The following is a 9,760-nucleotide window of genomic DNA, read 5'->3' as shown; positions in this document are numbered from 1 at the left end:
GAGACATAATTTTTATTCAATCTTTAAATTTACTTGAAATTTCCAACGTGAACTAATCAATTTTACGTGTAATTTGAAAGATTGGGCAGCGTCGAGTTGCGGTATGATATTTTGGCGGGTTAAAAAATTGATAACACAACACATGTATTTTATACAACGGGACAAGCTTATGGATGGGCATCGAGTCGAGTAGTTTGGGTCCCAGCCCGAGACAAATTCGATCGAGTAGAAAAAGTTTGGTAATTCGAATATTTTATCTCATTCGGGTTCTACCGAATCCGATAAAAATATATCGGATTGAGCATCCGGTAGTAAATTTCTACTTGATTGGGTAATTCGGATATCCGATTTATTTGTTTTTAATTTTAAAACTTTTTTATTTTATTTATATATAATGTAAATATAATGTTATAAATTTAATTAAAATATATTTGTGTTTTTTGTTATTGTATTTTAGTTCATGATGCTAATATACTATTTTTTTTTATCTTTTTAGTTTAAGTATATTTTAATTAACAAAAAATATAAAAATAATTTAATGAATTTTTTATAATTTTTTTGAAAAAACCGAGTAATACAAGAACCCGAATAACTTGATTATTTCAGATTCGGGATCGGGTATAAATTATAAAACACGAAATCCGAATAACTCGACCCGTATCTACCCTTAGACGAACCTGACTCATAAACATGTCTACTACTCGATCAATAAAATATTTGAACCTTCGTTTTTCATTTGTTAAGGCTCATTTAATCTCCCCTCGAAGCAAAATGTTTCACATATATTTTATCTGTGTGTAGAGTTAAGTAAAATTTATCACACATAATTAACTTTAAATTTTATTTATTAAAAATAAATTATTTTTACTTCTACTTCTATTGTATAATAAAATTTTATCAAAGTAATAATATCTTATTTATGTTTTAATAAACTTTATTAAAAAATTAATAATATTATACTAAAAATAAAAAAAAATCGGACCGAACTGATCAATATTTTTAAAAATGAAACCGAACTTCCAAACTCACCGAAATTTCAGAATGATATTTCGCTCCGTCTGTTTAACTAAAAACTCATTTGATGAATCTCTGCATGTTGAGTGATCTTTGTATATCACGGTCTGATCCAAAGCACAATATTATTTGCAAAGGAACCTTCTATGTTACATGATATTAAATTAACCCTATTTCCTATTTAATGATAGATAATGGATTATCTTCCCATTTTAATAAATAACATTCCATAACTTTTATATAAAAAAAAAAAACATTTCGAGCCCAATTAATTTGAACATCTCATTTTATGATTTCATTAAGTTTACTCTTTATTTTGAAATACAACGGGCCGATTTTAAAAGGATTTGGGCTTATTTAGTCGTTTGTTTGGTCTTTGTGTGAAGATCGAAAAAAATTGGAAAATATTTTGAGAAATAAATTGTACGTTTTGTTCTCTTTTTGGATTATAAGATTTTACTTATACGTGGAATTATTTTAGAAATCGTTGTATAAAATTTGTTTTGAAATTTAAATATTGTCTTTTGGGTATGATATAATTGTTTGGACAGAAAATTACGGGCATAGTCAGATACGAAATCATATCAAATGTGAAATTCAACTTCTAAATCAAACGATGTAAGCCCCGAATCGTCGTTAGTTCCGAATCTCTAAAGCGTCAAGAACCATAAACTAAATTAGAAAAACAAAAGAAATTGAAAGAAACATCTATAAACAATAACAAAAAAATTATGCTTTTATGAATTAACAAATTTATAACTAGAAGTTGAAACATAAAAACTAAAGAAATATGATAAAGTTAAGGGAAACTAAAGTAATCGTAGAAACTAAAAATGAGTAAACGAAAATGAATTAGAATTAATTAAATTTACAAATCATTTTTTTATGTTGTTTGTTGATAAATTGTTGTGATAGCTCTCTTATAATCTTTGGTACGGGTTTTTGTTCAACTTCTTCGAGCAGTTTCAGCCACCTTCCACGATCATCAATCATAGATCGTGGATCAACTCCTTCGACCGTGCAAACCAACTAAGTTCTTTACGAGTTTTGAAATATGATTATCACATTTAATGGACTTATATTGCTGGTGAGATTTGCAGAATTTGGGCTCAACAATTGTCCATCGTAAGCTAATTTGGCTTATTTATTAATTCATCCATATTGTTTTAGCTCATTACAAGCATTGTGCTCAAGTATGTAAGACAAAATATTTGGGGTATGAGGAAAAGAAATAAATATGTGGTTTTCCTCCGGCTCCAACTTCATCTTTTTAATATCACAATAAAAAATATTTTTCAATCATTACAGTTCAACTTATGTCCCCGCTCCTCCAATTGTTTATTGTCCTCACAACCGAATCCTCTTTCACCTTTAGACAACCGGTTGGCCGCTCATGGAGATCATGTATCTAATATCACCGTCAAATACATCAAATATGTGACGCCATCTAAGTTTCTGAAAATCGACAACTTCAACTTCATTTGCATCCAGCCACACCATTTTAAGGAACATGTATATTTCAATATATTTTCAAATTCATCAAGACATAAATGCTTTAGAATTTCTCATGCTTTCATGCTCATGCACTCAAGGTGTTTGAGATTTTGTTTTAATGAGGCTTGTGTGTTCAACTTTATGACTTATAACATGATTTTTTGATTCAATAGCTTTGAAACTTGAAGCTGTTGGGATACCATTTTATCGCACTCAAGTCGCAGCAGAAGTTTTAAAATTTTTTTTTTTGACATTCAAAACGTTCCTAAGCGTTGTATGATTTAAAAAAATTCATAGAACGTTTAGAATATTTACTTTTGTGTTCTAAACACTGGATAACAAACTATTTCGGATTTAAAGCAGATATAGTCCTTCTTGTATTTTTCTACAAATCTCTTCAATATTTTAATCAGGTCCATGATCATAAGCTATGTTTCTCGTGTAGACTGCACTAGAAATCTACACGAATTTTGTCAGATTTGAAATTCGAAATTTCAGAAATCCGCTGAGCGACGAGAATTGGAGCTAGCGCACGATGGAAGAACTGGCCGAAAAAATTTTCTTCAAAATTTATGTGGTGGCCAAAAATTACTTGAAATGTTATTTCATATAACATTAAATAAAATATTTATAAGTTTTGATTCCTGATCAAATCAAAAATCCTAATTGAATCGAGACATTGTAATTCTATTATTTAAAATTCTCATGTAGCATTCTATTTTCTTGAAAATACCTATTGAAAATACCTATATATATATATATATATATAATATTATTATTTAACTAGTAAATTTTAGATTTACTAAATAATTGTGAACTTATTATAACCACGATTGATGATCAGAAAACACCGATTTATCGAGCATACAAATCTTGTTCATATAATGAAAACTGAAAATTTTGAAGAACAAAATTTTCTACTGATCCATTTTATGCAACTTTCATTTTTGTGACCTTTTTCACTAAAACATGCAATTTCACTATCCTTACTTAATTAACTGTTAAGCTAACTTCCACATATTTTATTATATGAAATCAACTTATAGGGTCCTTTATAAACAACATGTTTTATCTTCATCAAACTACAGTCGCAAAATTTAACTCCTTGAACTTGATTATTTCAACGAAAATGCATAATTCAATACTTGTGTGACTCTCAATGGTTCAGAGATACAGCTAGCTATGAGTTCACAACTTCATGCAATTCAGAATAACAATTATTCATATTCGGGCTTACCATAATTAACATAATTCTTTTCATCAATACTTTGATCAAGAACGTCAGAACTCGGGTCTTATTGCACCCATTAGACCATGGTAAGAGCGTCTAGTAGCATCGTTTCATGATCTCCTAGGTATCAGGATAGAGCTTACAAGAACATTAAGTTATTATTATTTTTGAGTAATAATAATGACATCATATGTACAACTAGGAAAACACTTTTCCCTAAAGCACATATCTTGCTCTGGCCAGAGACTCCTTGTACTATTAACTCATCAGATCACATAGGATATCTTCACCCATAGGGGAGCAGTGAATTCCCGACTACAATGCATTGGCTCCTACGTATTTCGAAACTACACACAATCGCGCCACCTGATGAACCTCGATGGAGTCGGTAAACAGATCAAAATGCATGCTAGTACGTAGAGTCTCTACTTTGTCCCGAGTCAAAAGACTAATGCTGTACAACTATAACCGCAAACTTTTTCACTCGATAAGTGATAACCACTAGACAATCCAAATAAATGTTTTTAGTTGATCATCAAATGAACACTCATTTATATGAATGAACATCTTCATGTCCTTATCAATGAAACATGTCATTTATATCATAAATGATAGTCTCAAGATCAAACGACATCTATCCTTATTTTAATGACTAGGAACATGTTTATAATTATACGGTATGTTTCCTAGAGTCAGACCTCATGGTACTTATTGTATATCCAAGAACTTTATCTACGTATCTTCCATGGGTTCGGGCAGCCGCTGACGAACAATGTTGTTTCCAGGGCCGATCCTAATAATAATTGGGTCTGAGTCTAACTTTTAAAAAGAGGTCTCTGAATCATAATGTGTGTTCATGTTTTTTTAGTTTCATAGCAATTTTTCAAATTAAATCAATACGTTAAAGACAATATAAAAAACTAAATGAATAAAAATATCAAAGATGTCCAAAATGATCTGATAGGATTGATTAACGTATCAAGAGTGTTTAGAAGGGGGGGTTGAATAAACACTCACAATTAAAACTGATCTTTTCGAATTTTGAGTTCAGTTTGGTGAAAAACTGATTCTCGGAATCTTGTTGGTCAATGACAATCAGTTAAACTAAAGTAGTTGCGGAAAATAACTGACTGAAAGATAGAATACGAAAATAAAAAGGGTGACGTAGGAGTAATTGAAATCTCCGACTTATCACTGCCAAAAGCTGAAACTCTTAGTATCACAAAATGTTCTCAGTGCGTAACTGATCTTAGCACTATCGAATTTAACGATTATTACAAAGTGCTAGTGAGCTCAAATTGTAGCCTTGACTGCTACGAATAAATCAAGTAAGAGTGAGCTAAGATTTTGGCAGAATAACAACAAGCTTTGAATGGAATGATCTTCTCTCTTTTTCAGCTGTTCTTCTGTCATATTTATAAGCTTCCCTTCCAACGGTAACTTGATACATATTTTAATCTTTGTATCCGTTGATTGTCACTTCATTTTTGTTTGCTTCATTTATTGTAATGCGGCGTCTTAACTGCTTTAGCCGAAATGCGTTGTTCTAAGCTGTATTGATTGAAGTGCGGCGTTTCATATTCAGTTGCAATCTTCTATGTCTGTTTGTCGGTTGAGTGTTCTTTTCCGAGACATGTTCAGTTGAAGGATGCTTAGCTTAAAAGCATACGGCTGAATGTATAAACTGATCGGTTTTCAACTGATCAGTTTTCTTTATTAGATCAGCTGATTTCAGTTGTTAAGTCCAGTTGCTGAATATAATCGCGCGTATCAGTTGGTTGATCAGTTTAAAAGCATACGGCTGAATGTATCAACTGATCGGTTTCCAACTGATCAGTTTTCTTTATTAGATCAGCTGATTTCAGTTGTTAAGTCAAGTTGCTGAATATAATCGCGCGTATCAGTTGGTTGATCAGTTTGTCAAACTCCAGAATTTAGAGTCTGGTTTTCAACAATTTCCCCCTTTATGGTGTTTGACAAAACTTAGCAAATAATAATAACTGAATACTGAACTTTATGTTGATAAAATAAGATCTGAATTTCTTGAACTGATAGAGGTCTTGATTCAATAACAGCTGAATCTAATAATATGATTAACTTCTTTTTAACAAGATGGTTTCTTCTGCTGTTTCTCAAGATGCTCTTTGATTTCTTCCCCCTTTTTGTCAAACAAATCCATATTCTCATATACTCTTCGCACGTCAGTGGAAAGAATTTTGACATCTAAGGAGATACTTGAGACAGCAGATTGTAAAAGAGTCTGCAGCAATTCCATTTTATTAGAAACAGAAGTTTCCAATCGCTCAACTCATTTGCTGATAACGTCTTGAGTGATGGAGAGACTCTCAGCCAAACCTCTGTTATTTTTCATCTCAAGCACAGTTCGGGTAAGAGACTTCATGTTTGCTTGAATGGCTTTCAATTTTGCTGAATCAAATTCAATTGAAGAATCCAATTTGACAGTATGAGACAATTGTGTGGATTGAATTTTCTTGATTTCAGTAATCATCTGCTGCATATTCTGGATTTCTTCAAGGACAAGATCCATTTCTGTGGATTGAAGAGGAGGTGACTGATCAGATGTTCCCTGTGTTTGATCTTTAGAAGCTTGATCAGAAATTACTAGAATCCTGTTCTGGACTTCAGTTTCAGCAGTTGTAAGATCAGGGACTTCTGATTCAATGACTTCTTCTACAGTCTGAGTTGTAACTACAAAAATTTGTGTCTCTTGTTGTTCTTGCATCAAATCTGGGGCTTGCTCTTCAGCTGGAAAATTTTCAACGATTAATTGAGTTTTCTCCGATTCAGTTAGTTCTTTTTCTGAAGTTTGGATGGGCACTTCAGTTTGTTTTTCAGTCTCAGCAGATATTTCTTGCTGAATTAATTCTTCAGCAACAAGAGACTCAACTGGTTCTTCAGATGATATCTGAACCTCTTGTTCTGGTTTCTCAGTTGAAGGAGCAACTGATTCAAAATTTATTGCTTCTAGCTGAGCTTCCAGGGCTACTGTCTGAATGATTTCATCAATATTGGCAAAAGTTAATTCAGCCTCGGAATACATGTGTTTATCAGCAGATGATTGTGACACATCCTGAACTGTTTCTTCAGTTGTAACAATAGTTTGTTCTAAGGATGGCTCTTTCTGCTGAGAGGAGGGTTCTTCTTCTTCTTCTTCTTCAAAGGCTTCCTCAGGAAGAACTAACTCCTGATCCAGTTCCCAAAATCTGATTTCCCTTTGTAGGCCACTAAGATCTGAGTCCAGTTGGGTGAACACAGCTCTATCATGATATGCAGTTGGACCTATGGGATTGTAGTTGGATTTCAGCTTTTCAACAATTCTAGTCAGCTTTTTGGCTCGAATTTGATCAAAGAAATATTTTTGCCTCTCCAATGCCTGGGCAATAGTAGCAGCTTTGACTATATTCATCACAATCGCTTCAAGTTTAATAAACTTTTTCAGTTGGGATTTGTGCTTCAGCTCTTTGGCAAAAATCTCAGTCCTAAAACTCTTCCAACTATCAAAAGATTTTAGTTTCGATGTGGCAAATGCATTTACCTGTTCCCAAACCAGGTCAATGTGAGTTTGAATAGCATTAGATGGTCTTGGCTCTTCAACTAGCGTGCCCTTTCCTTTTTCAGTAGTGAGAATGTGAGGAATATCCAAACCAGAGTGAGTGGTGTCCACTTGTTCCCTTAATATAATGCCTTTAGATCTGGCCGGAGGCAAAATGGTAGGGCGATTTACATGAGTCAAGGGAGCTCTTACTTTAGTGGGTGTCTTTTCTTTAGTAACTGAATCATCAGGTGGAACAACCTGCAAAGGGATAGCCTGTATAGGCTGTTGGGCAGGTGATTGAGTCAATCTCTCAGTTGGAATGAATTCCACCATTGTTATTGGTTTAGTTCTTTGTGTCATCAGTCTCTTGACAAGCTTAGAAGAAGGAGTTTTCTCCGAATCTGATTAACTGATAATCAGTTTTCGTTTTGCAGTCTTCAGTTGGGCCAAAGTTTTGGCCTTCTTGACTGGTGTTGGAGCAGGTGGTTGCGTCCCAATCTCTTTCTTGATCTTCGAAAACTGTTTGGGAGAAATGTCCAGTTTGGTCTTTGGCGGCAAGATGTTCTTGGCAGTGAATACCTTGAACTTTGATGATTTTCCAGCATTGTCAGCTACCAATCCCTTTAGTTTCAGAAGATAACTGATTGGAATAGCAAAGCCTCTTGATTGTTTGGTAGATTGAAGCATATTTTTCAGAATATTGAAAATAATATGCCTCCAGTTAGCTTTCTTCTCTCCCATGATGATGGTCATCACTTGGAATTTTTCAAGAGTAAGGGCAGCATAAGATCCTGCCTTAACCAATATGCCCTTCGCCACAATGTCGGCTAATAACTGAATTTCTGATTTCAGCTCTTTCTTTGGATCGGAAACTTTGATTTTCCGCCCATCAGCAGACAGTAAAGACTGCATTTCCTCAATGCCAGATGTTTTGACTTCAGAGAAGTTGACGTACCCATCAGTTGGAAAAGAGAAAATTTCTCCGAAGGCCTCTTCAGATAGGATCAACAGCTGATCATTGACAGTTACAGAGATACTTCCATCAGTAGTGACAAACCCCTTCAGATAAAATTCATTTACTTCCTTGGGGTATATCTCCTGCGAAGATTGTCTCAAAAACATCCTGAGACCAGCATATTCAATTTTCAGAAATACGCTCTTAATTTCAGCTTCTTGAACTGATAAAGCTGAGTCAAAATCAATGGCCATAGCGTTCAACACGTGAGTTGGGATTTGATTCGCCATTTCGAAAGATAAAACAATCTGAAATTCGTAAAAGATAAGATCTGGAATTAGTATGCTTTTAGGAACTAATTGTATTCGTAAGAAAGAAAACTGAATTGAAGCAGGCATAGTACATTTGTACGTGACTGTTCAAATTCGGGACACGTGTCAGTCCATGAAAAAATTTGAATAAAAATATGTGTACGTGTGCTGTAAGCGTGTGTGCAAAAAAGTGAGCGGTTTAAAATAGGCCACGTTATGAAACTGCAGTCACGTCAGTTGATTTGGAATATAATATAATTAATAAGTTAAATTATGTGAGAAGATTAGTGAAATTCTCAACTGAATGATCAGTTGTAAGACTGTGTCCTTTCAGTTGAGAGTTTACTAACATTTGTCTTCTCAGTTAACCTCTTAAAAACTGATATTCCCCCTTAATCGGTGCATAGAATAATTAAAGTGACGATACAAAAATAAATTTAAAGGTCAGAAAGATTATCGTTTGCTGAAACGTTGACGGCCCTTCAGCTTCCATGATTTTCGGCTATAAATAGAAGTAACATGGTTAGTTTCAGTCATATTGATGAAAATATTCAAGACAAAAAGAATGGCAGATACGAGTAGCTCGAATGCTTTGCCGTTTGCTCTGGAGACCAGGAAGGTTGTTATAGAAGATGAAGTCTTCTATAAGAGTCTTCACTAATGGGAAAAGTTACAGAAGCTTGAGTTCCTGTATAATACTGGAGATGCTACCACTCCCGAACTGGTGACAGAGTTGAAAAGAGTGCGGGAGCACTTGAACATAGCTGTGTGGGTGGACATCTTTAAGGATGATCATATCTATCAGCTAATGCTTCGAAAGGAACTGAAAATCCTTAAGCGCATAGCTGTTTCTCAGAGCTTTGTCAAGACATCTACCGCACCTTTATCCACGTGGTTGAAAATGTGGATAATTGTTGTAGAAGAAAAATATGATGATGTAATCCGTGCAAACGTTTATGGTTGAATGAAGTATTTATATAAGCTTAATTTTGTTTTTCTCTTTCCTACAAATGATAAATTTCATCAGTTGTTATATATGAATTGCGAACTTAAGCAGATGAACTGATGAAAGACTAACTTATATAAGTTGACTATGAACTGAAATCAGTTAAGTATTAAGTAATAAATGACAAACTGATATCAGTTGATAATGAACAACTGATAAATAAGAAGCCTGGGTAAATGAGAAAAACGCTTCG

This window comes from Primulina tabacum, chromosome 4 (assembly GCF_025594145.1).
Source record: "Primulina tabacum isolate GXHZ01 chromosome 4, ASM2559414v2, whole genome shotgun sequence".
Taxonomy (NCBI): domain Eukaryota; kingdom Viridiplantae; phylum Streptophyta; class Magnoliopsida; order Lamiales; family Gesneriaceae; genus Primulina; species Primulina tabacum.
Note: the sequence above shows the minus strand (reverse complement) of the source record.